The sequence below is a fragment of the Crinia signifera genome, chromosome 9 (assembly GCF_055691185.1).
Source record: "Crinia signifera chromosome 9, ASM5569118v1, whole genome shotgun sequence".
Classification (NCBI taxonomy): domain Eukaryota; kingdom Metazoa; phylum Chordata; class Amphibia; order Anura; family Myobatrachidae; genus Crinia; species Crinia signifera.
The window spans coordinates 136162581-136190536 of NC_139225.1; the positions used below are offsets into that span (position 1 = coordinate 136162581).

Below are 27956 nucleotides of genomic sequence, written 5' to 3' on the forward strand. Positions count from 1 at the left end.
GCACCATGGGGCCTTATTTTGGTTCATTCTTTCTGACAAAATCCTTCTTAGATGGACAAAACCATGTGCACTGCAGGGGGGTCAGATGTAATATGTACAGAGATAATTAGATTTGGGTGAGTAATTTTGTTTCTGTGCAGGGTAAATACTGGCTGCTTTATTTTTACACTGCAATATAGATCTCACTTTGAAGTAAAACCCCACCCAAATCTAATTCTCTCTGCACATGTTACATCTGCCCCACCTGTAGTGCACATGGTTTTGCCCATCTAAGAAGGATTTTGTCAGAAAGAATGAACCAAAATAAGGCCCTATGTTTGGATCGGAAACATTTTCTTTTGCCCTTGACTTGATAATTGTGTTTATAAAAGGAGTCAAAACCACCTGTAACACTGTGGCTGATTTCATCATTGCTGATAGCGGCTTTGGAGCTGGGTTGGCACAATATATTCTCAGTTTGGGATTCTACCATTCAGAATCCCCAACATTTAGCGGTGCTGCGGAGGCTCTGCAGGTCTACGCTCTTCTGGGGCAGTGGAACCTCAGTACAGTCTCTGTTGGTGAATTCATAATACCTCAACTGTAACAACTACATGAATAACCGCAATACAATTCAGCTTGAACCAGACACAGCATGGGCACAAGCCCTATCAGGCCAGCAAAAGCTCCTAGCTGTTCTGCCTTTTTCGCTGTTGGAATCATTAAATCAATCGTGGCCCGTAGGGTTTGGATATCGTAAGAGACATTTTCAGAATACCTCAGCTAAGTCCTTACAGCAATCGAGACCCCATCCAACACATATATCTGCTTCCCTAGCACGGTGGCATGAAGTCATGTTAGTTTTATATACAGTAATCTCATGTTTGTCTAATATCCTGGGTGCTATAGACAAATTTAGACTGGGCCCTCTTAGGAATAGAGCAAATACATCTGAATAGACACCATATTTATTCAACCAATGTGCTGAGAAGAGTGATGCAACATTTACGCTTGTTACATTGGGATTTTATTTTATTTACCATGTGAACTTTCTGACCTTGTGCTCTACAGCTGTCTATTGCGTAATCTGGTCTTGCAATACCTACTCAGATTATGTAACAGACAGTGAGGACGCAGTGATATTTGTTACATCTATGAGCAAAGAAAGTAGGAAGCAAGTCAGGCAATCAGTAAGTAGCAACTATTTCACCTGGACGCATAATACAGAACATTGGTAGATTATCTTTGTAGTTAAAAGGTAGCGTTGCTACATTTGCAACATATTAATTAAACAATGCCTTAAGTTAAAACTGTGTATGCAACTTAATGCAAACTATCTGACTCTATTTGCATTAACATCAACATTTATTGAAATGTGCATTATATATTCACTGAGTAAATAGAATGGTGTAACTTTCTTTATTAAGTCAGAGATCTTTCTGATTCATTTTGATGCACCACCTTAATAGTGGTCATAAGAGTAATAAACAATAGCTTAAATTGCAAAACAACAATCATACAAAAACAAATGTTTTTGAATTTTGGGATAACACGGTTGCATGTGATACATTCTATCAATTGGAAGCTGATAGGAAATTAATGCCATTTGCATTGTTTTTTAATTACTTTCCAGTGATAGAAGTTGATTGAAAAATGGAACAATACAACTGTATATTAAAAACGTAATTATAAATAAAGAATGAAATTCAATTGTTTAGCTGTCAGTGCAGGGTAAATCAAATGTTGGTCTATCCCTGAGCTGCCCGTGCCGGCATTTAGGCTGGAAGTGTATTGTGTGGGTGCCCAAATGGTATTGTGCCTATTAGTTTAGATGGGTTTAGCTTCTATACTCACATAAACCTGGTCAACTAAAGCTTGGAAGCACTTTAATTATTGCGATTAGCGAAATAATTAAAGTGCGTCCAAAACAATTCAATTGCAACATTGGGCGCCCATTAATTATCATGGCTAAAAAAACACAATTGAATTCCGCTCAAAATATTAATATGAATACTTGCCACCTCTAACGCGCACAAGTCAGACTTATTCAACTTACAGATTTTGCAGAGGCTTAAATTGAACTGGCTCCTTTCTTAAGGAAGATTCTACCCCCAACACCAGTAAACGGGAACAGGAGCAGGGAATTCTTACCATTAAATCTTCTGTATCACACGCTCCACCAGCTTCAATATCTAGGAGCTTAGCACTAAACTAATTTCTAGCTGGTATTGCACTTTGCAGTATTAATGGGCAACCATCTAAATGGGATATGAAGGTCTAAAACCTGGAAGGGGATCATTCCATATCTAATAGTATTGCCTAATAAATACTTCATCCCTGACCAAACACCTACAAATGGGTTTTAAAAATCACCAGTTAGAAATCCAACAATTTCTTCTTTGTTGACCTAAATTGATCTCCAATATCAAGCTATGAATTCCCCTGGTCCCTTACATCTCATTACGACAAAACACTTATCGGCTCTTCTCCCCTGAAGGATAGGATCAGCTGAGTTAACAAGGAGAAAAGACGATCTATTTGTAATACTACTGCTGTAGTACTATCTGGCATCACTCCCTGGTTAGACTCTTTTCTATAAAGGCCCCCATACTGTACATTTTATGACTTTTCCGAGGGGAGAAGAAGACACGTGCAATATATCGTATGTGGCCCTTTTGTATACAATATATCACATACGATCCCATGCCTTGCTGCTGGTGGCTGTCAGAGTTGGAGGTACTGTAGGACGTACAGCAGGGCCGATCTCTGATCCGATGTACATGGGACCGTGCAACACATCGCACGTCAAACACATGTGATTTTGCTAGTTTTCACCACATTTCTCTTCCCAATCCATTATATATATATATATATATATATATATATATATATATATATATATATATATAATACAGTATATATATTTACAGATAAATCATAGAACAAAGATAATATTGGTAATCTATAAGGCATATTAATAATTAATTCATGATTCTTCATAATACCTATATTTTCATATTCTCCCTGCACCAGACCCCTGAAAACTTGCTTTATCGGTCAACCCATCATGACCAAAATCAAGGCGGAAAGACTAAAGGATAGATGCACAGTACAGTACTAAGCAGAGTGGAGAGGGCCAGATGTATCAAGCTTCAAAAAGTGATAATGTGTAGAGTGATAAACAGCCAGCCAATCAGCTCCAACCTGTCATTTTTCAAAGCCAGCCTGTGACATGGCAGGTAGGTGCTGATTGGCTGGCTGTTTATCACTCTCCATTTTATCACTTTTTGAAGCTTGATACTTCTGGGCTACAGTGAGAGAAAACATGTTCAATTTTGTTCTATTGCGATTATGGGGGATCCCAGTCTTGAGGGTCGCTTAAATGTGACCCATCACCTTTACAATATCACACCATCCATTTTGTGGGCCGAATCAATATTGAACCTAAACAATCCACAAAATGGCTGCTTCACTGTGTTCTGGCAAATAATCCACAATAATCACATTTTTCTTACACAACTCCCGATGAGTGTTTGCTGTTACGCAGGAGACACAGAAAACCTGCTTACCGTCTGCAGATGATTCTCCAAGCCTCTAAATTAGACTGTTGAATAAATGAAATTCACTGGAGCATAATGGTGGGAATGAAAAAAAGACATTATAGTTTGAAATAGCTTCCTCTCTATTCGGAACATTTCTGTTCTGTGAAAAGTCTGTCATTGTGTATTTATTGTATGTACTGGCTGTCTGGAACAATAAAGCCACAGGAGAGTGGAGACAGAATTGCGACTGTCAAATAGAGTCTGGCGCCAGAGCGGTCTGTAATAAACCTGTGACTTGTAAACCAGCAACGCCTGGCAGACATGACAGTATCATAGCACTGAGGTTTATAAACATGTTAGGGTAAGCTGATCAATGTAATGTATACTCTCTCCCATTCTCTCACTGTATCTCTCTCTACAGTATCTCTCTCTCGCTGGAGATGGATCCTTGGACTACCCTTGGCAGGCTGGTCCCTGCTCATGACACCAAAGCACCGGAGTTAATTATTTTGCCATTGAGTTACACTAGCAACAATATTAACTCAACATGGGATTAATTTTGAAAGAGGAGTGCGCTACTGTGCAGACTCCAGTCTTCCTGTTTTCCAGAGAGGCTTCATACCCTATCCCAAGATGGCGACAGACATCTCTGCTGAGCATGTGGGGAGCCGTCTTGGAACTGTGTGAGAGACTGCATTAGGACATCACAGTGGAAGATACACAACTTCCATTTAGCCCCAGAGATTCCTATGATTATGTGCAACCCATGATGATTCCAGTGCAGAGCAAATACTCACCAGTAGCGGATCTGTAAGACACCATGCAAAGGTGAGTAAGGCTATACCTGCTATAAATCAGCATTTGTAAACAAACACCACTGTTTAAGTAACTGGATTGTTGTCAGCCACGGGTGTGTGCTCATATACCTGCAATATCAACATGTGCACCGCAGGCCAGTGGTAGGGGTGTCCTGAGTGTCCGGGGTGTCCAGTGTGCCCCCTGCAAACTGTAATGCTTCTCTGTGAGGTGGAGGTTCAGTAGCGTACGCAGGGGGGGTGTCTGAGTACCCAGAAACCCCCCCCCCCCAGGAGTCTAAGGGCCCTCAGCTGAAAGCTGAGGGTCCTCTCTTTCCATGGGTATAAGAATTGTAAAAATCGGCCCTTGGGAACCGGAGATATCTGACTTCAAAGCAGTGGTCCCCATCCAAGCCTGTTAATTGTTATTTCCAGTCAGATATATCAGGTTCTGTCTGACTTAGAACTTGGGACTCTTCCCCTTTGGAGGGACACTAGTAGCTTGTCTCTACTGTTCCCAGAACCAGAGATATCAGCCTTCCAGCAGCTGGTTACTGCTCCAGCTCCACACACCTGGTATGTAGTATTATATTCTCGTGGGCAGATTGCTCTGCCTCCTGAACTCTGATCCCCTAGTCCCCAATACCATTTGGTAGGTGGGATTCTCTAGTTTTGAATTCTATTAAAATCTAAGGAACTGGAGATATCTGCAGTCAAGCAAGCTGTCCTCCCACCAGAAAATTATGAATAATGAGCCCACTCCACTATACACCCCTCCTCTGCATATTAAACATCCTCTACCACCCTAGAAGTTATGTATCAGGGCCCCTTCATTCAGCCCAATGCCCCCTTCTCCCACCTCATCTCCCACCATCTGTGGAGTAAAGGGGTAATTAGTGGAAATTACTGATCCAGGCCCTACATGCAGAACGGTTGATATCATACCCCCTACCACCCGGGGGACATCAAAGCTTCCCCCACCCCTACCGGTGGAGGATCGGCAGGGGCCCAAATACATTGCTATGCCCAGGGATCATACACTGCTGTTGACGCCCCTCTATGTATGTATGTATATATATATATATATATATATATATATATATATCATTATTTTTTTTAATAATTATTATTATTTATATACATTTGGTCTATCTATAATACTTTAACTGACGCAGCATATACTGGGTCACCTAAGTGTCCATCTCCGTGCTTTGCTCCACGCCTCTGGAAACCCCCTTCTGAAAATTCTGCGTTTGCCCCTGAGGTTGAACTAGTTCTACTTCACTATTGCAGGTAGTGATACTCAGTTCCACCCCTCCTCCTCCACTTTAACCCCTGCACATATCCTTTCCAACAACACCAGGACAACCTCAAAAGACTGTCATGGTAAACATGTCCCTACTTTCATGTATTATCTAACCAAATTGCATCAATAATACAAATATATATGGAAAAGTTTTAGGCAGATGTGGATACAATGCTGCAGTTAGAATACTTTAAAAAAAGAGAACTGTTAATAGTTTATGTTTATCAATTTACAAAATGCAGGGTGAATGAATTCATCTGAATCAAATCAATATTTGGTGTGACCATAAAGTTGGTATCACCGATGATAACACTTTTGCCACTTCCTATAAGATTTATTGGTCTGGAAAGATCCTGCGGTAATCCTTGCCCATTGCAGGAAGGCCACTGCAGAAGAAAGTCACAGAGGAATGATGTACTCTTCTATGTGAATAGAAACTCATACAATGACTATATTTTGCAGAACAGCACACCCAGGCGAGTGTAGCCAATTTAGGGTTCTCAATTCTACATAAAATGATAATACACAATGATTGAACATGACAGGTTCCAGCTGATGTGTCTTATCAAACACGCATCACCAGGAATTTTTCATGTATGTACACCTGGGAAATTACTGGGCATACTGAAGAATGATAACGACATAAAGACATCTTCAAAATGTACAGGCGTGACCAGTTAAAGGATATTTCTGGTTTATTATTCTCTATACTAATATTATATTGTAATGTACTGTATATGAGGTAGCACCACTGTCTTAGAGGTAAGGCAAGAATGATTATAAGAACCCTTCGCAGTGGCATTGTGACATTCTAACAAAGACAGGTGTTAATAATTCAGTAATCCACACCACACAGAACAAGAGAAGCTGTACAGGTGCGCTGAGCCCATTTACGCATCGCAACTGGAGTCAGGGGAACCCGAGCAGAACTACAGACGCCACACCAAGGTCCCCCAGCACCATAATACCATTGCTCTTATTTATTATATGATACAGATGTTTCTGTTTTACTCCTAAATTACAACTCAGTTGAACCTTTGTGATGGCCCAATAAATCCTAATATCTAGGAAACATTAGGACCGCTTTATTAATATGTGTCAGAGAATGACTGTTAATTTTCTGTATGTGTTGTTCTCTAGTGTTAGAGTGCCAATTGGGCTCAGCAGTACTGTATTTATAAATGTCGTAGCACTAATTCCATATTTACTATTATATTCTGCAATAATATCAGTAGATATAAGGTTTTCCATCTGTTTCCATCACAGCAGGGTAGGACCTTTCCACTGTATTTGAGTAGAAATTAGGTGAGGAACAATCAGTGCCAATGCCAACCATTAAGGCATATGTGTATTTTGATGGAGCCTCAGCACCCCACTCGTCTATCTATCATCTATGGGAGCATTTGATCAGAACAGAATGTTGTCTTGTCCTTACTAAATATATTTGTCATTAAGAGAGACTGTTGGGTTCATTTATTAAAGGTTGGAAAGTTCTATGTCCAGAATAGGTGCTCTAGCAGGAGATAGTGCTTTGACATACACTTAAATGGAAAACCACTGATACCATATCTCACTTTGCATACTACTGGTTTACACCAGGTCTCTCTCATACAGGCTTCCCCATGACATCCTATTAACTGTGGCAGAGGGTCCTAAAGAGTAAATAATCAACATTAAAAATTGTCTACATAGTATTGTAATAGAATATGATGACCCATCTACAGCAGTACATGGCATTTGCAAAGAATATGATGAGGTGTATACAGTACACAGTATAGTAAAGCATCTACACGGTATTGGAGAATAATGTATAACATATACAATATATATGTGTGTGTGTGTGTGTGTGTGTTACTGGAGAAAAATAAAGAAAAGTTTCTATGGCAGTGGAGAAGCATCTATGGCAGTGGGCAAGTTTATATGGCAGTGTAGAACATTGTGAAGCATCTACATAGTGGTATAGAAGGAGAATAGAAACATAGAAACATAGAAACATAGAATTTGACGGCAGATAAGAACCACTTGGCCCATCTAGTCTGCCCCTTTTTTTAAACATGTTACCTCAAACCATATTTGATCCTTATTTTTTTGTAAGGATATCAATATGCCTATCCCAAGCATGTTTAAATTGTACTACTGTATTTGCGTCTACCACCTCTGTTGGGAGGCTATTCCACTTATCTACTACTCTTTCTGTGAAAAAATTCTTCCTCGCATTTCCCCTGAATCTTCCTCCCTCTAGTTTCAGTGCATGTCCTCGTGTTCTTTTGCTCCTCTTCCTGTGAAGAATGTCTCCCACCTGTACCTTGTTAAAGCCCTTGATATATTTGAAAGTTTCTATCATGTCCCCCCTTTCCCTTCTCTGCTCTAAAGTATACATATTAAGATCTTTTAGTCTTTCCTGGTACGTTTTGTGATGTAGGCCATGCACCATTTTAGTTGCTCTTCTTTGTACAGTCTCTAATGTATTTATATCCTTCTGGAGATATGGCCTCCAGAACTGAACACAATACTCTAGGTGAGGTCGTACCAATGACCTATACAGTGGCATTATTACTTCTTTCTTTCTACTGCTGATACCTCTCCCTATGCAACCAAGCATCTGACTTGCCTTCTTCATTGCTTTGTTACATTGCCTACCTGCTTTTAAGTCCCCTGAAATAGTGACACCTAGATCCCTCTCTTCCTCAGTAGTTTCCATTATAGTGCCATTTATACTATATTGAGTCTTTGGATTTCTGAGACCCAAGTGCATGATTTTGCATTTTTTGGCATTAAACTGTAGTTGCCATTCTCTTGACCATTTCTCTAATCTGCCTAGATCCTCAATAATTTGTTTTACCCCTCCTGGTGTGTCTACCCTGTTGCATACCTTTGTGTCATCTGCAAAAAGGCACATTTTACCCTCAATTCCATTTGCAATATTACCAATAAAGATATTAAAAAGCACCGGTCCAAGTACAGATCCCTGGGGTACTCCACTTGTAACCTTTCCCTCCTTTGACTGTACTCCGTTTACTACAACTCTCTGTTTTCTGTCCTGCAACCACGCTCTTATCCATTCAACTATCTTAGAATCCAATCCCAAGCTTTCAAGTTTATTTAACAGTCTGCGATGTGGGACAGTGTCAAAAGCTTTACTAAAGTCTAGATAAGCTACATCTACAGCCCCACCTTGATCTATTACTTTAGTCACCCAGTCAAAAAAGTCAATAAGATTTGTTTGACATGATCTTCCCCCAGTAAACCCATGCTGTTTTGGATCCTGTAAATTGCTGGTTTTGAGATATTCTACAATACAGTATGGTAACTCATCTGCATGGTGTTAGTCAAGATTAAGGCAAGACATATACATGATATTGAGGACTATGATACCTACAAGGTATCCAAAAATAATATCGGAAACTTGTACATGATACTGGAGAAGACTAATGTGCAGTATCTTCATGGTACTGGAGAAGAAAAAGGTGATGTATTTACATGGTACAGGAGAAGAATAAGGAGAGGTGTTTACACGGTACTGGAAAAGAATAAGTGTAAGTGTCTATATGAAGAAGGATAAGGTGAAGTGTCTACATGATACTGGGAAAGAGTAGGGTGAAGAGTCTACATGGTAGACTCTTCTAGTCCACTAGAGAAGAATAATGTGAGGTGTCTACTTGATACTGGAGAAGAACAAGGTGGTGTCTACAAGGTATGGGAGAAGTATACGGTGAGGTTCTACATGGAACTGGAGAAGAATAAGGTGAAGTGTCTACATGGTACCTGAAAAGAATAAGGTGAGGTGTCTACACGATACAGTACTGGAGAAGAACACCAGTGAAAGACGGGCCACATGCTCACAGTAGACTATGGGAAATACAGTATAAGCTTTCAGACAAATTCAAATATTAAATAGAGGTGCAAGCAATTACAATGTGGCCACAGCAGAATCAGAACTTAAGTTGCAAGACAGAGAACATTAATAAGCACTGTGACACACATGACTGGTTTACAGGCATGTACCCTGTCACCTACAGGTCAACTAACGTGTTTGGAAAGATGGAATGACTCAGCTGAAGAAGTGATTAACAGAAGACCGAACGTGCTATAAACGAGATACGAAAGTGTTATGTATGATGTCTACCTTAACACCAGTGTAAGAGCGTCATGAAAGCATGCATGATACATAGACTCCGGATACATGAGTCATTCCACGACTAACAATTAAAGCTTCTGTTCCTCTACACCAAGGTAAGGTGAATAGGGTCACAAGCTAATGGGCAGCCTACAGTAGAACCTCAAAAGGAATTGTGCAATATGTCCTTCAGTGATCAGAATTCTTTATACTTCCCAGACACCGACCTACAAGTAATAATCTGCTTATGTATCCTTTTGCCTGTGAAGAAAATTGTAAAAATATAAATTCTTGTAGGTTTTCATAAGAAAACTGGGGAATATGTATCAAACCTTGTAGAGCGATAAAGTTGAGAGAGAGATAAAGTGAAGTATTGAATACTGGCCCAATTTTTCACAAGGTGAAAAATCAGCACTCTTTGGCCATTTTTAGGGCAAATTTGACTCACCCTATTCAATCTCCGTGCTGATTTTCTTCCTGGGCAAAAAATCCAGCATTGGCGAAAACCGCATAAATCGTCAAAATTGCCACGAGTTCACATGCTTTTTGCAAATTTGCGACCATTTTTGCGACCATTTTTGCCCATGTTTCACCCCCCCAACAAAAGTGAAATGGCATGGGCGAAAATGTACTTGAAAACGGACCTTCCATGATTGAACGGATAGGTGAATCTTTGCCATTTTTTACGCTCTGCGAAAATTTCTGCCGAGACTGAAGACTCCTCCAAGTATCAGCCAATCTGCTCCAGTTTTTTTTTTGTTTTAAACACAGCCTGTAAAATGACAGAAGCAGATTGGTTAATGCTTTACCTTCCTGCGTGGTTTGATACATTTCCCCCATAATTTGGTGCATGGGTTAATTTGCTCTGAAAACTTTTTGAAGCTTGATTCCAATAGCTGACACCATCTGCAGGTGCCATTACCAGGTATTCCTGATCCCTAAAGCACTGCCAGAGAAAGGTCTTCAGATGCCTCCACTCCTTACCTGCTATATTTGTTTCTGTGCATGTAATAGGCTGGATCATAGCCCAGAAGTAACTATTAGTATTGGCTAACACTTTACAATTAGATTATTCACTGTAACATCCTCTTATCAGAGGCGTTATCTCGTTATTTTCTTGCAAACAGTCCCCTTAACAATGTGAATAGCGGCGATAAGAGCAGGCACATTAAGGTGTTTCTGATATAACTGGTAAACTGGCTTTTAAGACCAAATGGAAAAACTAATGGGAACAGCCTTTCAGTCGCTGCTGACACCATTTTTACTTAGCAATCTATTAGCACACAGTTCACCATCCAAGGTTAAGCCAAGATGATGCAAGTAATCCCCCTCCATATGAAGGATCCTTAATTCCTTCTGAAGAAACTGTCAAGTACCCTGAAACGCGTCAATGAGATATGAGGCATCATATTGGGCGGTATTCAATGAGCCTGATTCGCCAGGTTTTTATGGCGAATTTGTGCTGTTTGGCGAATTTTTGACTAAAACGGTGAATCACTCTATTCAATGACCACATGGCGAATACATTTGAAGGTTTTTTTCGCCATGATTCACCGATTAGCAATCGCTATCTTTTTATTGAGAAGTGGAATGTGAACTTTTAAAATAAAGTGTTTTGTTTTTACATTTGGTGTAAAAAAATCAGGAATTTTATTCTGAGGAGGGGCATGCTATTTTTATTCATGTGCTGTAAGCACATGAATATATATTTAATTTAAAAAAATATATATATATTTTTTTTTTACACAGCAGCCAGCAGGGGGCGCCGGAGCCGAGCCGCTCATTAGATATTCATATATTCACTGCACCCGATCGTTACATATGCACGATCGGGTGTAGTGAATATACCCGGTCCCCTGCTGGCACCCCCGGGGGGCAGCCTGTGCTGCCTGGCACCCGGGGAGCCCACCTCCCACCCACATACTCTCTGGGGCAGGCAGAGAGACTTCCATCTCCCTGCCTGCCACCGTCCTCAGGCTCCCTGCGGCGTTCGCCGCAGGAGCTCATATTCGCCGGTCAGGGGCAGCAAGCCCCTGACTCGTTGAATACCGGAGCCGGCGAGGCTCCGGAATGTGGCGAATGTGCAGCGAATCCTAAACAGGATTCGCTGCACCTCGCCGGTATTCACATTGAATACCGCCCATTGGCTTAACTGGGGATATTGCACTGGAGTCCACGAGGACCAGACAGACTTATTGTACACCTGAGAGTGGATCAAAGAGTTAGGTGGCCATACAACGCAGATTTGTCTGCAGATCTGTCTGGTTGGAACAAAAACATGGTTATGGATGAGAGCAAATGACAGTTGACCATTTGCTTGGAAATGCTGGAAAACTGACAAACTGTCACTCATCCATAACCATGTTTTTGTTCCAACCAGCCAGATCTGAAGATAAATCTTACTAGTGTATGGGCACCTTTATTTAGAGTTCTGTAAGTCTGATATAGTACTTACCATTATTTAATATGGATCACTGGTTAATTTATATAGAAGAAGGCAATGATTGATATACATTATTTGCTGTTATACTGACACCCATTAGGGAGACTATATGTTGGGGGGAATATTTAAATAGCCTCATGGAAAGCTGCTATGAAGTACATCTGTCCCTGCAATCAGTATCACTGCTATAGAAGTAGCAGTGATACTACAGGTGCCCACCTGGCCAAAGGTCACATGTGTACAGTCAAAGGTCACATGTGGATGTGTCAGAGGGATCAACTAAGATCCCTCTTCAGAATTTTTTACTTCCTGCCCATATGAAGGGGCAGGGATCTTTGAATCAGCATTATCTGAAGATGATGCTGGTTCTTGTAGAAAAAAGAGGTTGGTGAATACAAGGCAGCTCTATCTGGCCCCTTGTAGTGAATGGTCCCGTTACATAAAGCTCCTACCTCCAATCTCTGTCTTGACAATTCCCTCTCTCCATATCCAGCAAGTTTGAAAGAGATCATTTTGCTTTCACTTTCTGTTAAGGAGTTAAAAGGCCAACCGAGTAGCCTCCAGTGGTCACTGGCGGTACTTCACCTCAGAGGTGAGGAGTATTTAGCCATATATATATATATATATATATATATATATGGTACTTGTTTAGTTTCACGGCGGCAGCTTACGCCATCAGCGTAGTGTTCCTGTCAGTATCAGCGTAGTGTTCCCGCGGACAGCGTAGTTAGCGGTCAGTCAGAAATAGCATGGTGTTCCCGCGGCCGCTACGTTATCAGCGTAGGCTGCCGCCGTGAAACTAAACAAGTAACTACCGTACTGTTGCCTACTCAGCGCCTCTCTCACACCGCCGGTCCCCTTTGGCAGAGAGGGGACCATTCTGGCGCCGGCGGAGAGGCGCTCCATCTGTTTGACACGCAGGAGCGTCTCAGACACTCCAGCAATGACACGCTCCAGCGTCTGAGTGGCTATTACGGCAGGGTACAGCAACCCTGACTACAGGGTTAGGGGTTCTGTGGTGCCTTTTCAAACCCCCACTATCCACGGCAGCCCGAAGCGTGGTGAGCGGACGTGTCGTCCCGACCTTTTCATACCCCCACTATCCATGCCGGCGTGCAGTTGATTTTATATAGTGTGGTGAGCGCAGCTTACATGTAATCCGCGTCCGCTCGCCACACTATATAAAATCAATTCCACGCCGACATGGATAGCGGAGGTATGAAAAGGTCAGTAGGACGCGTAATGTGTCCCCTCGCGGGGCTCGCTGCACTTGCCGCGGAGTCTTTGGGGAGTACTAACAATAAATGAGGTGCTGCGCTTCATTTATTGCCCCTGATGTCATTCGTTGTGTGCGGTGTGTGAGGTCTGCTGCGCTGGGACAGTGCTGTACTGTTGCTCTGTGCTACTGGCACCAGCGGCTGTCCGGTCTCTTTAAGAATGAAGTCTAATGCGGTGTTTGGGAGAGGGGAAAACAGGCCGGCATGGATATAGTAAAGGGCTGTCTCACTCCTCTGCCCTGCCAAGCACCCATCCTGTCACTCACAGCTAACTGCTTTATTAGTGCACTGGTCAGCGCTGATCGGGAGTTGGTCCCGGCCTGATCACATACTCAGGGGTAGATGTATGAAGCAGTGAAAAGGAAGGAGACGTGATACAGTGCCTGGTACTTTGTCACAGGCCAATCAGCTCCTAACAGTTTATTTTTAACCTCACTGGTGGGTTGATTTATTAAGCTCTGTGGAGTGATAAACTGTCTGGTTTTTTTATCACCGGCCAATCCGCTCCTCCCTTCTTAAGTTACAGGCTTGGTTTGAAAAATGACAGGTAGGAGCTGATCTAAATCTACCCCTGACCACCAATCTCATTGTCTCCTTTCCAGCCAGTTCAGTGTCCCCCTCTCCCCTCCACTGACTTTCTCTCACTATCACACTGCCTGTCACCCTCTGCTTCTTCCCATCACCCTATCTCACTGTCATCATGGGTGCTATAGATTGGGAATCATCTGACCATAGGTAAGGGGAATTTCGGTGTGTGGCGTAATGTGTAATTGGCATTACAGTGTGTGGCGTAATGTGTAAGGGGCATTATAGGGGGGCCACCAGAAACTATTTTGGCTGGGGGTAGCAAATTTTATGGTACTTGTTTCTTAGCACGGTTCCCGTTGTAGGTGATCGCATACCTTGACTTAAGGTATGCGATGGACGCGACCGACGCGATTTCAGGGCTATTTTTAGCCTTTTCCCCGACAATTAAAAAATTGCGTCCATCGTGTCCATCGCATGCCTTAAGTTAAGGCATGTGATGCGACCGATGCGATGGACGCGATTTTACATAAGGAACAATGTTAAATGGGCCAATGGACCCGATTTTTCATTGTATACCCACCCTTATGGGTATTTTACATGTGAAATGACCCCCCCCCCATTGTTAATGCCACCCCACGATGAACGCCAACCCAAAGCGCGGCGAGCGCAGCGAGTCCGCGAGGGGCGGCGGTACGCGTCCTCCGACCTTTTCATTCCCCCACTATCCACGTCGGCGTGGAGTTGATTTTACATAGTGTGGCGAGTGTAGCGAGCCACCGAGCCCGAAGCATGGCGGAGTGCGCAGCGCGCCCAGCGAGGGGACGCGTAATACCTGTAAAGTAATGCGCGGCCGCTCGCCACGCTTCCGGTGCGGTGGCTCGCTATACTATATAGAATCATATAGCATCAACTCCACGCCGACGTGGATATTGGGAGTATGAAAAGGTCGGAGGACGCATACCGCCACCGCTGGGGTGGCGTTAACAATGGGGGGGCATTTGACCCATCAGGGTTGGGAAACAATAAAAATTGGGGTCTGGGGGCCATTTAACATTGGGGCCAATGTAAAATCGGGTCTCAGGGACCATTTTACATTGATCCAATGTAAAAATCGCGTTGATCGCATCGCATGCGATTCGGTTGCATGCGATGTGATCAACACGGTTTTTGGGGGTCCTGATGGATACAATCTTTATCGCAGGCGCCGTGCTAGGAAACAAGTACCAATTTTATCATTATGCCACTGCCGGGCAATATGGGACTGGAAACTATCAAGGGCCTATAGTGGGAGGCAGAGTGGGTGTGGCCAGTCTGTGTAGATGTGGCTAGTGCTGTGTTGGTGTGGCCAGTGCCATGCGGCATGTACAACCCTCACACTATCTTCCCCAATATCCCTCTAAATGCACATTACTAGAAGAATTGGATAATTTTATGAGGTAAATACATAAGAAATAAATTTAACATGGTTATGAAATGCCTGTCCGTGTGACTACATTAGCTAAATGGCTGGTTATCATTCAATAGCCCCGCCCTCTTCTTGATAATAGCCCCGCCCCATGATTTTCCTGCGCTGTATAATGGGGTGCGCAGCCATGATGACGCGATTGTGAAGCCACGCCCTTGGTGTGCCCCCCTTGTCGCCTGCCACGCTACTCAAAGTGCATACCATGCCACATATGTGACCTCTATTGAATACCGTAAATGAAAGAACGCAGTACAGTACAGTCGTATACCGCACAGTTATCCATAAAGTCTAGTTGTTTTGTCTTGTATAGTTCACAAGGCAATAGAAAGAAAATAACTATAAACATATGCCGTTTCGCTCACAGCAGACAGCCCAATTCACTAACAGTGGTGTTGGGAGCTGAATATGTTTATTAAGTAACCTGAGCACTTAGGTTCCGATTGAGAATTGCATCAACCTTAACCTAGCATTTTGCTATGACATTTTCCATAACTTTATAAGCATTCGTAGCGCTATTGCTATTTGTCACCTTTTATGAAAATGCTGTCAGTGTGGAGCTGATGCAGATTGCTATGCCATAAATTGACCTATTATGCTTAGAATAGAATAGAGGGGGTCTTGAAAAGTCACCCACCCCACTATGCGCTAATTTGCCACTGATGTCAGCCTGCGTCAGGAGAAGCTACATAGGTTTATTCTCATGTACAGTAGCATGGGTATAGTAAGAAAGTGTTCGCACAACTGCAAGTGGATGTCTCAGCCACATAAATATGCACATACCTCCCAAATAAACAATGACTTTATGGGCACTATCCTCTGTGTCCCACCCAAAGGGCTTAAGTGTCCCTCAGAGGTTGAAGGTGGTAGTGAAGAGAGGCTGGTGGCAGCTCTGGAAGTCCCAGGCATACCCACAGTGTTATGAGACTGGCATGTTGGGAGTTAGCATATGATGATGTGGTGGCCTGTGTGGAAGCCGTTCACTCTGGTTGGAACCACAGGTCGCTCGACCACAGGTACAACTGTCAGTCGCTGGACCACAGGTACAGCAGAGGCTTTATAAATGTAATTACTGCCTAATAGCCAGCGCATGGACAGTATTACATACTGTATAAAATAAATGGCTCAGAACATGGATAAAAGTAGGATGTGTCTGAGATTTGGACTTATACACCATATAAACCTATATCCAGGTGCTGCTGACAAGCACACAGCATTATGGAAACACACAAATTTAGTTGTGTGTTTGTAAATTTGTGTGTTTCCAGTGTACTTAGGAGGTGGTGTACCTTCCTTTCTGTTGTAGTAGGCTGCACTCCCTCAAATTTATTGCGCTAATTCTTCCACAAACCTTGTGCATATCGAAGCACACAGCATTATGCAACAGTCGCTGCTCCTGTGTCTCAGCATGTGACTCCATATATTTGACGTTTGCCACCCATACCAGCTATTATAGGTGGAAGTGCAGCGACACTTGCCCATTCCCCCAGAATTCCCATGAGATGTTCAAATTTTGGGTGTGTTCACCCAGACTACCAGGTGAGCAGTCCACCCTTTCAGATGCTGGCCACTTCCACTGTGAAAAATCCAGGCTGGGGCTTGACAACACAATTTGAAATATGTAACCATGGTCCAGCCCCCATCTACGCAACGGCACAAGTCACAACGTATCAATAAACTGTTACAGAGAATGGCACGTACCATGCAGCACAATGGAAACGGTACTCTGTAGTTGTCTACATATCATCATGGCCACACAACCATCTGTGCCACGGCACATGTCACAGTGTATCGATAAACTGTTACAGAGAATGGCACGTACCATACAGCACAATGGAAATGGTACACAAGTCACAATGTATCAATAAACTGTTACAGAGAATGGCACGTACCATACAGCACAATGGAAATGGTACACAAGTCACAATGTATCAATAAACTGTTACAGAGAATGGCACGTACCATACAGCACAATGGAAATGGTACACAAGTCACAATGTATCGATAAACTGTTACAGAGAATGGCACGTACCATACAGCACAATGGAAATGGTACACAAGTCACAATGTATCGATAAACTGTTACAGAGAATGGCAAGTACCATGCAGCACAATGGAAACGGTACTCTGTAGTTGTCTACATATCATCATGGACACACAACCATCTGTGCCACGGCACATGTCACAGTGTATCGATAAACTGTTACAGAGAATGGCACGTACCATACAGCACAATGGAAATGGTACACAAGTCACAATGTATCAATAAACTGTTACAGAGAATGGCACGTACCATACAGCACAATGGAAATGGTACACAAGTCACAACATATCAATAAACTGTTACAGAGAATGGCACGTACCATACAGCACAATGGAAATGGTACACAAGTCACAACGTATCGATAAACTGTTACAGAGAATGGCACGTACCATACAGCACAATGGAAAAGGTACACAAGTCACAATGTATCAATAAACTGTTACAGAGAATGGCACGTACCATACAGCACAATGGAAATGGTACACAAGTCACAACGTATCGATAAACTGTTACAGAGAATGGCACGTACCATACAGCACAATGGAAATGGTACACACGTCACAATGTATCAATAAACTGTTACAGAGAATGGCACGTACCATACAGCACAATGGAAATGGTACACAAGTCACAACGTATCAATAAACTGTTACAGAGAATGGCACGTACCATACAGCACAATGGAAACGGTACACAAGTCACAACGTATCAATAAACTGTTACAGAGAATGGCAAGTACCATGCAGCACAATGGAAATGGTACTCTGCAGTTGTCTACATATCATCATGGCCACACAACCATCTGTGCAACAGCACAAGTCAGAGCGTATCGATAAACTGTTAGAGGATGGCAAGTACCATAAAGCACAATGTAAATGGTACTGTGCAGTGTGACACCATCATGTGCGCAGTTCTAAACATCGCTCAGATCCTCATAGACCAGTATTGCGTCCATCTTCCAGTCTGGTCCTATAAACTTTGATATTCAGTATAAAACTAAAGAAGTGGAACTGTGGATTTTTTCTAGTTTTTCGCGTAAAAAAAACCATAGCGATAGGTGGTAACCAGATTCACGTATTAGCCATCGTGGGTTAATAATGTCTGCCGCCAGCCAATCATAAAGCGCTCTTTCCCCAGCTTCTCCTACAGTTCTGCTAGAGGGTTAAACGAAACCCGCAGCTGCATTTATACTGCCTGCAGTAAGTGACCATTGTGACCCCGCTGTTTGCATGTCACATCCACAGATCACAGCACAGAGACAACACTGATTGCTACGCCTAATTGTGCTGCCGAGTGCAGGATTGTACGGCGAAGGCTGCTTAGCGACTATGGCCCAGAATCCCCTCTGGTATATTCCACTCATTCAGAGCTTGTGCTTTGAAGACAAATTTCAGAATACAATAATGCAGAATGGAGTGATGGCTCTTTCATCAACGCTTCCCATCTGGCAGAAGCTCTGTCAGCCCTACACTTACTGAAAGGAGCGAGAGGCTGCATGAGAGAGGAGGCTGCTGAGAGTGACCCCATAGGGGAGAATGCTTAATTAGGAGGATGCTGAACAGAGACAATAATGTAGTGTGCAATGCAGGGGTGGCAGAATCCATCACACCAGTGATTGCAGGTGTTGTACTGTAGCTGACTGTGATGATGGGATCCCAGTGTAAATCCCCCCGCTAAGGGTGAAGCTTCTCTTTATTTCTGTCTGATGTATGCCCGAGTCCTCACGCAGGGAAAGTGCCTTTAACTGAGCTTGACATGACGATCATTGATCTACGTAGCAAAGCTGACAGTTTGTGTGCGCGGAGGTTGCAGGAAACATATGACTTACAACGGTCTCATCGTATGTGTCATTCTATGCATCCATGGTACATTACCTTTGGAATGTGACAATATTATCCCCATCTAATAGATCTGCAGGGATGCCAATCTTCTGCATGGGTCAGAAGATGCTCAATGTCACAGATGCCTTTACCCACGGCTGGAGAAACCTCAAATGGCATGCTACAAAGGGAAAGACTGTGACAGCAGATTCGATTGGACAAGCTGTAGCAACTGACCAATCAGCTGTGCTTAAAACAGTTCACGGAGCATGGGAGTACTTTCCATTATTTCCTCAGGCTGCAATGCCTGCAGGAGGATCCGGGGCATAGTTACCAGTGGCTGGACTTGTGGGTGGTGAGCCCAGGTGCAAAAATATAATTACACCCCCCCCCCCCCCCTTCCTTCACTTCAACCCAATATGCAACACGGCAGTGGGTGACAGGGAGAGGCAGAGGGCGACAGAGAGGCAGGGAGAGGCAGAATGCTTTAACTGCTTGCAGCATCATATGCAAATGTGAGGGAGGGGTCATATTCAGCAGGTGCTCTAACTGCCAGCAGCATCATACGCAAATGTAAGGGAGGAGTCAGATTCATCAGGTGCTCTAACTGCCAGCAGCATTGTATGCAAATGTGAGGGAGGGGTCAGATTCAGCAAGTGCTCTAACTGCCAGCAGCATCATATGCAAATGTGGGGAGGAGTCAGATTCATCAGGTGCTCTAACTGCCAGCAGCATTGTATGCAAATGTGAGGGAGGGGTCAGATTCAGCAGGTGCTCTAACTGCCAGCAGCATCATATGCAAATGTGGGGAGGAGTCAGATTCATCAGGTGCTCTAACTGCCCGCAGCATTGTATGCAAATTTGAGGGAGGGGTCATATTCAGCAGGTGCTCTAACTGCCAGCAGCATCATATGCAAATGTAAGGGAGGAGTCAGATTCATCAGGTGCTCTAACTGCCAGCAGCATTGTATGCAAATGTGAGGGAGGGGTCAGATTCAGTTGGCGCTCTAACTGCCAGCAGCATCATATGCAAATGTGGGGAGGAGTCAGATTCATCAGGTGCTCTAACTGCCAGCAGCATTGTATGCAATTGTGAGGGAGGGGTCAGATTCAGTTGGTGCTCTATTTAAAAAATGTCTCTGGTTACTGAAGCTTTTAGAAGATTGAAAATAAAACAATCATATTTCCATTCTGCATTTGTTTCCATGTCGTTTAAATAAATCTTCATTTGTGGTAGATACAGTAACGAGCTTTGTGCTGTGTTGCAATCAAGTATGCTTTAAATAGTTTATCCCTGCCATTGTGTTTTGTTTTGTTTTTTTTATAAAAAAAAATTAAATACAGAGACAAATCCTTAGTGGTTGTTTTAATATACCATTGTGCCCATCAGGAGTTCCCCTCCATTGCCTCCCGCTTGTCAGCCAAATTCCTAACATGTGCGTTAGTCTGGCTCTAATGTGCTGGGAGAGTAGATCCTGCCTGCGATGTGCAGCATACGAGGATTTAAGTGACACTGCTCTCTAGGAGTTACATTAGCAGCTACTTCCATCTTGACAAGTCGTTTCTTTTTGTAAACCCAGACTGATGGACTTCACAGACTATTAAATGTGTCACTAAGATACAAGACCACTTGGATTCTGTCTCCTGCCAGATGTGGGCCGAGAACTACGGTTTCGCTTCCTGCTTATAATTCTATACCTGTATGGAAAACTGAGGACTCTTAATTAGTATAATTCACAGGCAAAATGAAAAGAAACAAAATACTCTCAGTAGAATGTTTAGCATTACCGCATACCTCCAGACTTTGCAGACAAGAAAGGAGGGACAGCCGTGCGCGCCAAAGGCGAGCTCCTGAAATAATGGGGGCGTGGCTTAGTGCAGTGGCGTAAGTTCGTTCCAGTTGCCCGGAGGCAAGATATATATTGGTGCCCCACAAACACACACATACACAAACAAACAAACAAACAAACAACCCTATATAACCTTATATAAAATATATATTTTTGTTTAGATAGATATATAGATAGATAGATAGATAGATAGATAGATAGATAGATAGATAGATAGATAGAACACATATATTTCAGAACTCAGCCACAGAAGCAATATCATTGGCTTTTAAATAACTGATTTAAACTTCCAGGGGGAAGAGAGGTGCCCCGTTGGGAGCAGGAGCCCGGCGGCAGATGACTCCATTGCCTCCCAGAGTTCTGCCTCTGGCTTAGTGGTAATTAATTAGGGGAGTGGCATACAAATGGCATCATTCTCACAAGGCCACGCCACATTTTTGCCGCTGTGGGGTCATGGCTAGCAGCTCTGTAAAGCTGCTGGCCAGCCCCCCAGTCTCTCTGCTGCGGGAATAGATGCATGCGCATAGCGTCTGTTCACCAGATGACAGGGGGGGGGGCTCCTAACTGCCCCACTGCAAGACAATGTTTTTGGGTACATACAGTACCTGCGGAAAGCGGAACAGTTGGGAGGTATGTTACTGCCTCATAACATTGAGGTCATGGGCGGGATGCTATATAGCAGAAATGCGGTAAAAACCCCGTTTTCGGGGTTTCTACCGCATTTCTATATGCTATATGCCCCCTCCGCAGTGTCAGCGCTGCGGAGGGAATCGCCAGCTAAAGCTGGCGAATCCCTGCAGAAGCCTATGGGCTTCTTACCGCAGCGCTGTTTGAGGGATCCGTCACGGATCCCTCCCAGCGTGCCCTGCGGCCGGCGCCGGGGTCTGCGCATGCGCAGATGGACTCCCGGGTCACAGACCCGGAAGTCCAGCGCCGGCACCGCATCGCAAGGGACAGCGCTTATCGCAAGAGCTGTCCCTTGCATGAATAACGGCATATGTTATAGCATATGCCGTTATTAATAATGCGGTAGCCGGCGAAGGGGGCCGCGGATGTTACAACATCCCGCCCCATGTGTGCATATGTGTCATATTTGCTTACCCCCCTGGAATGCCCGGGTGGCTCTCGAAAAAGAGGTGCCCCTCCCGGCCCAAAGGAAAGATGGGCATCTCCCCGCAGGCCCCCGTAACCCCCCTCAGCAGGGAGGTGTAGTCCTTGGGGACAAGATAACATGGCTCATGCTTAATCATGTCATCATGGCACTGCCCCCTGCTGTACAATGCATGTATTAACAGCCCTGTGCAGCGGGGTGCGTGCATATGATTATGCAATTGCAAGTGCCATTCCCCCTACACAGCCTCCTCCAAATAGCGCCACCTCCTATCACATCGCTCCTTCCAGCCCCACCCCCCCTGCTGCATCCATATGATGTAGACCACATGTCTTCAACCTCTGGCCCTCCAGATGTTGTAGAACTACATGTCCCAGCATGCCCTGACAGTTTTGACATGCTCTCATAGGAAAAAATGTGGCAATGCATGTTGGAACATGTAGTTTCACAACATCTGGAGGGCCACAGGTTGAAGACCCATGACTGTAGGTTCCAACGAGGAAGGGGCCGATGTGAATGACACAGATGGAGCTCCCAGCGATCTGATCGTCATCTGTTATCCCCCGCCAGCCTGCGCCGCCCCATCCCCCGTCCGCCAGAATGGGGCGTGCGCACACGAGACACTCACGCGCCCCATTTTTGGCAATGGGACAGGCGAGTGCATGAGACGCTCGCGCGGCACCATCCACCGGCCACGCCCACCACCAGCACTTTGGATATGTCACGCTGGCAGACTGGCTGAGGCTGGCTACATCTGTAGAAATATTTTCCGCATAGCGCTGCACAATATATAAACAATTTCTAATAAACCATAAATAAATGACCCCTTCAGCCCATTCCTGAAGCGCTTTTGAACATCTCCCTAACCTCAGATCTTCCTGCTTCTCCTCCCGTATTCCCATGTCACCGGCCGTAACTTTCACCGCGGACATCTGCTTCTTGATTGGAGACTGATCGCTTTCATTTCTCACTTGCCGTAGAGCACGGTGGTAGGGATCGGGACTTTCTCTGTGCAGGGGTCAGCCTCGGGCCATTAATTATAAGCGAAATAACAAACTACCGATGACTGTTTGCTTCTGTTTACAAGCATACGCGCAGCTCTGCTACATACTGGGTGACAGAAGAGCTGTTCCCTAATTAGATCTGCTTTTTTTTTTCTCCTTTCAGATTGTCGAGCTGCCCAGCCATGTGCAAAAATGAGGAAATAAATCTATTCTCCCAGGATTTAATGGAGAGACGTTCTCTGTTCTCTGTCATATGAGCTGCGCTGGAATTGGCAGGGGACCACCCCCGGCTGTAGGAAGTGATGCTGTTGGGGGTGCATAAGGAGCCGGGATCACACTCCTGCACTCCCCTTACGGTCTCCTTGAGGAATGTGAAAACTGCAAGTGAGCGCAATGTCTACAATATGGATATGCCAATAAATGGATGAGTCCTAAGCGGAACTAGCCGTGTAAAATTGGATTAAGACCATCAAACATCTGTCAGCTGCGTGTTTGTTATATTCTCCAGGCTCAGCCATTGATTCCGTTCTGTATTGTTTGACAACGTTAAATGTCACCGAGGTTTATTTACTAACATAATGCATATGTGCAAGAACTGGTAGCAACCAATTAGACCTTCGCTGCTAAATTGGGATTGCTCACTTTCTATCTCCTTAAGCCTGCTCGAATAAATTACCCCAGTAAATGAGACCACACTTCTGTGAATGGACAAATGCAGGATTATAAAGGCGGTTTCTGTACATGAAGGCATTCAGATGGTTAATAGCGAGTCACAGGTCTATAATAAAGGGGTCAGGGATGCAAATCATATCATATTGGCCCTGCCCACACCCCTTCCCCCAATGGACCTGTGAATCACAGATTTATTCCATGAGGGGACAGGCTCTGAATGCAGGCACGCCCACTGTAGAGATACTGGGCACTCAGAAACCCTCCCCATGTGTGCCACTGCTGTGTGTGGCTGCAGGGACAGGTGCTTCCCTACAGTGGCACATTGGGAACTAATATTGGCCCTGGAAAAATTTGTAGAAATGGCCTCACATTGGGCGGCAACAAATAAAATGTAAACAGACCCAACACCAAACCAAAATAGGCAGGAGGATTGATCCTTCGCTATACCTGTGTGGAAGCCACTGGTTTCAATACACTTGGCAGTCTAGTGGCACCTATAACTTTAAGCTGCTGCGACAAACCACAAACCCCCACATGTCACAACTCCAACCCCCCCCCCCCCACACCCCACCCCTCTGAGACTGAAAACAGACCACAAACCCCATCAGACAAACAACTCATTACCATAATCTTCCAAATATGACAAATATCCCCACCCCTCCCTAGTGGAGCCAAGACATGGTTACACCCCATAGATAGTGCCCACTCCTGTCCCTTTAACAATGGATATAATGTAGATGGGCACCTTCCTTAAATGAGTATGTACTCATTTACGGGCAAAGGGTGTGAGTGTGGGAGACAGGTGGGGGACGGGGCCACTACTCTGGACAAGTGGCCTCATAGGTGTGGCGGCCTCCTGGGAATCTTCCCTGTAAGGTCTATGGCCAATGCACCCCTGCTTCCCTAGAATGCTCTGATCCACCCATCTTCCGTCAGTACAAACAAACTAATTAACACATGCACAAAAACAGCTGCAGATAACACTACAAAAAATGTAAAAAACAACCCTGCATGATGTGCTCTTCTTAAAATGTATTTAATGGCCCACTAGTTAAACCCCCTTCAAAATGATGGCTTAGTCCCTATCTGCTCCTACGTCCAATCCAGAGGCAGAACTAGCGAGTTGTGGGCCCAGGTGCAAAAATATGCTTTGCAACCCCCCCATACTCAACATAGGAACAGTGTGTGCCGAAGGCGGGCAATACAAATTTAGGGCATGGCTTTATCGGGAAGGGGCTTGGCCACATAATAGTGTCACAGTAGTTTCCATTATTCACATTACACCACATAATAGTGCCATTTGTTCACATTGCACCAGGTAGAGCTCCTCATACCCCTTTCAGATCACATTTATAACACAGGTTATTGCTGGGTCGAGGTGCAATGCTAAAGCACCAATCTGAATAACCCGGGTTGGCCAACCCAGCAATTCCACCGGGAATTTAAGAAGGGTTAAATCCGGGTCACCTTGTGTTAAATGGGTGACCTGGGTTTGGTGTGAAAGGATCGGACCCAGGATCAAAATCCCAGGCCCACCCTGGGATAGCGATCTAAAGAGCCTCTTAGACACACTAAACCAGGATTGTACCCACTGTAATGCCCATTACACATTGTCACATACTGTATTGCCAATTACACATAGTCAAACACTGCAGTACCCATTACACATTATGCCGCACATTGTAATGCTCATTATACAATGTCACACACTGTAATGCCGCCAGTAATGTCCCTCACACATATTTCCCCCAGTATGACCCCTTACACATTGCCCACATTAGTGCCCCTTACAGAAATCCCATATTAGTGCTGGAGAGGAGAGAAGAGGGGAGGAGAGCACTCACCACCACAGCCAGATGCTACTGAGCCTCTAACACTAGCACCGATGGACATTTGAAATATGTTGCTGGTTCATGAGCCAATTGGAGCTTGCAGTCTGGCAACCAATCGCTAACTGCAGCTGCCAATCCGTGAGCTCTGATAGACTGGTGGGCAGGCACCATATTTCAAATGTCCGCCAGCGCTTGTGTGAGCCCCCTCAGCAGCCAAGGAGCTGAGCGCACACCACACAGGGCCATGGCGGTGGGCAGCGGGTGGTGGTGAGCGGCCATACAATTATTATTTAACAGCTCCCTTCCTCTATTATTAATAATATTTAACAGCCCCCTCCCTGTAGTATTAATAACACTACAGGGAGGGGGGTGTTAAATAATAATAATACTGTATTAATATTTAACAGCCCCCTTCCTCTAGTATTAATAATATTTAAAAAGCCCCCTGTCCACAGGTGACCAATCATCCTCGTGATTGGTCACCTGTTGCAGCTACTGACTGACAAGAGTCAGGACTATCCACCATCCTCTGGCATGGATGCAGACCTCGGTGCTGTATCCATGCCTGTGAGACATTGCATTAGCCCCCCATGTACATTCTGTCAGGCCTGCGTCCCTCCCCCCACTGTGCACGCATGCCACCCCTGCTCCAATCTCTTCCTTCACAACTCCCTCTGTCCATAACCAGGAAGTTTGAAACATATAATTTTGATTTCCCTTTCTGTAGAGGAGTAATTTGGTCTGCCGTTTGGCCTCTAGTGGTCGCTGGTGGTACTTTACCTCAAAATGGTGAGGAGGATTTAGCCTTTTATATATAGTGATGCTTTTCGTATAAGGTCCGGCAAGTAGGAATTTGGGGGGGGAAATCTGGGCTCAATTTATACAGTTCTAGATGGAATTGAATCAGCTTTTTAAGTTACTGTCAATTCCTGAATGACCACTACTGCACTAAACAGATCCAAACAATGGGTTCCACATATAAAAATGCAGTCAGACAAAAATCTGGAGAAAAAGTACCATTTCCCCCAGAAAGTGACAATTGCAGCTGTTTCTTCCAATTGATGACCGGGATAATGCCGTTAACCTAGTTACTGCTGATCCCCACCCTCCCCATAGACCTCTGACCACTTTTTCAACGGGGCCTACGTAACGCCTTCTAGGGCTGATGCGGCATTTACAGCACAATACAATAAATCAATATAAACTTCATGGAAAATTAGCTTCTGAATATGCAAATCACAATGCGGCTTAATCGCGGCGTGAATGACCTGTATGGCGCAGTAAAATACATTTGAGTTTCCATCGCGGCCTGAACAGATCGTCACTGCATCCTTTTTTAATGAATGAATACAGTTTCTTGCACAAAACCAAGTCTTTCATCTAAGATATAATTCCCCTTTACCAGCTAATATTATTTAAATGTAAAATGTCTCAAATTGGAGCGTCTGTCAGGCCAAGAATGCGTTTTAGGCTTCCAGCTGGTCTAATCATATAAATATTATCCACAGAGGCTTCGGAGAAGCAAAGTCGAGGTGAGATAAATATCACACTCCACTGGCTTACAAACATGTCAGTGCTATGTCATCCGGCCGCACTTAGTGGCATCTTGTTGACAACTGAAGGCTAGCGCCGCAACCGTCGCCTAATGTGCCAAGCTCAAAGTCAAGAGGAATCTCTGCACTCGAGGGTATAATATATATAATAATTACATTTATATATTGCTTCTACCCCATGTCTTGAATCAAATGTATTTGATTTATTTTCCTGCCCTCTTCCATTACTTTATTATTATTACGGATCTCCAAGAGATATCTTGAATGTCTGCATTAAGTGAGCACTTTGCACTCGGATGTATTTGCTGCAACAGCTCTGTACGTTTGTGATTCATCGTATTATCAACCTGCTGCCATGTGGGGATCTCTTTGCTTTATTTTGTTACGTTGTTATTACTATTATTATTGATATTGTTATTGCTCTAGATTAACTCTACTGAGTTCTATTGAGTAATATGAACATGAAAACCAGCCGCGGAAATCCCAATGCTTGTGCATGTGTCATAGGCGTGAGTTCACCCCAGTTGCCCGGAGGCAAGATAAATATTGATGCCACACAAACACACACACATTACCGTATATGAATATACAGTATTTATGCATGTGTGTGTGTATGTATGTA

The 27956-nt window shown here is 44.1% G+C and overlaps 1 protein-coding gene and 1 long non-coding RNA gene across 4 annotated transcripts in view; one reads left to right on the forward strand and one right to left on the reverse strand.

Annotated features, from left to right (window-relative positions):
- The window catches only part of LOC146036126 (leucine-rich repeat and fibronectin type III domain-containing protein 1-like), a 181172-nt gene that overhangs the window by 94652 nt on the left and 58564 nt on the right, over positions 1–27956 (reverse strand). The window contains exon 1 of one of the 3 annotated variants that reach the window (XM_083159957.1): positions 23141–23520. The exons of the other annotated variants lie outside the window; for them this stretch is intronic. The gene's annotated coding sequence lies outside the window, so the exon portion shown is untranslated. Of the gene's footprint in view, positions 1–23140; positions 23521–27956 lie in introns of those variants that run through there. 3 annotated transcript variants of the gene reach the window in all.
- LOC146036127 (uncharacterized) lies at positions 1108–27858 on the forward strand. Its single transcript, XR_014460776.1, has 3 exons — positions 1108–1169; positions 3943–4349; positions 23441–27858. It is a non-coding gene; the product is annotated as an uncharacterized LOC146036127 (long non-coding RNA).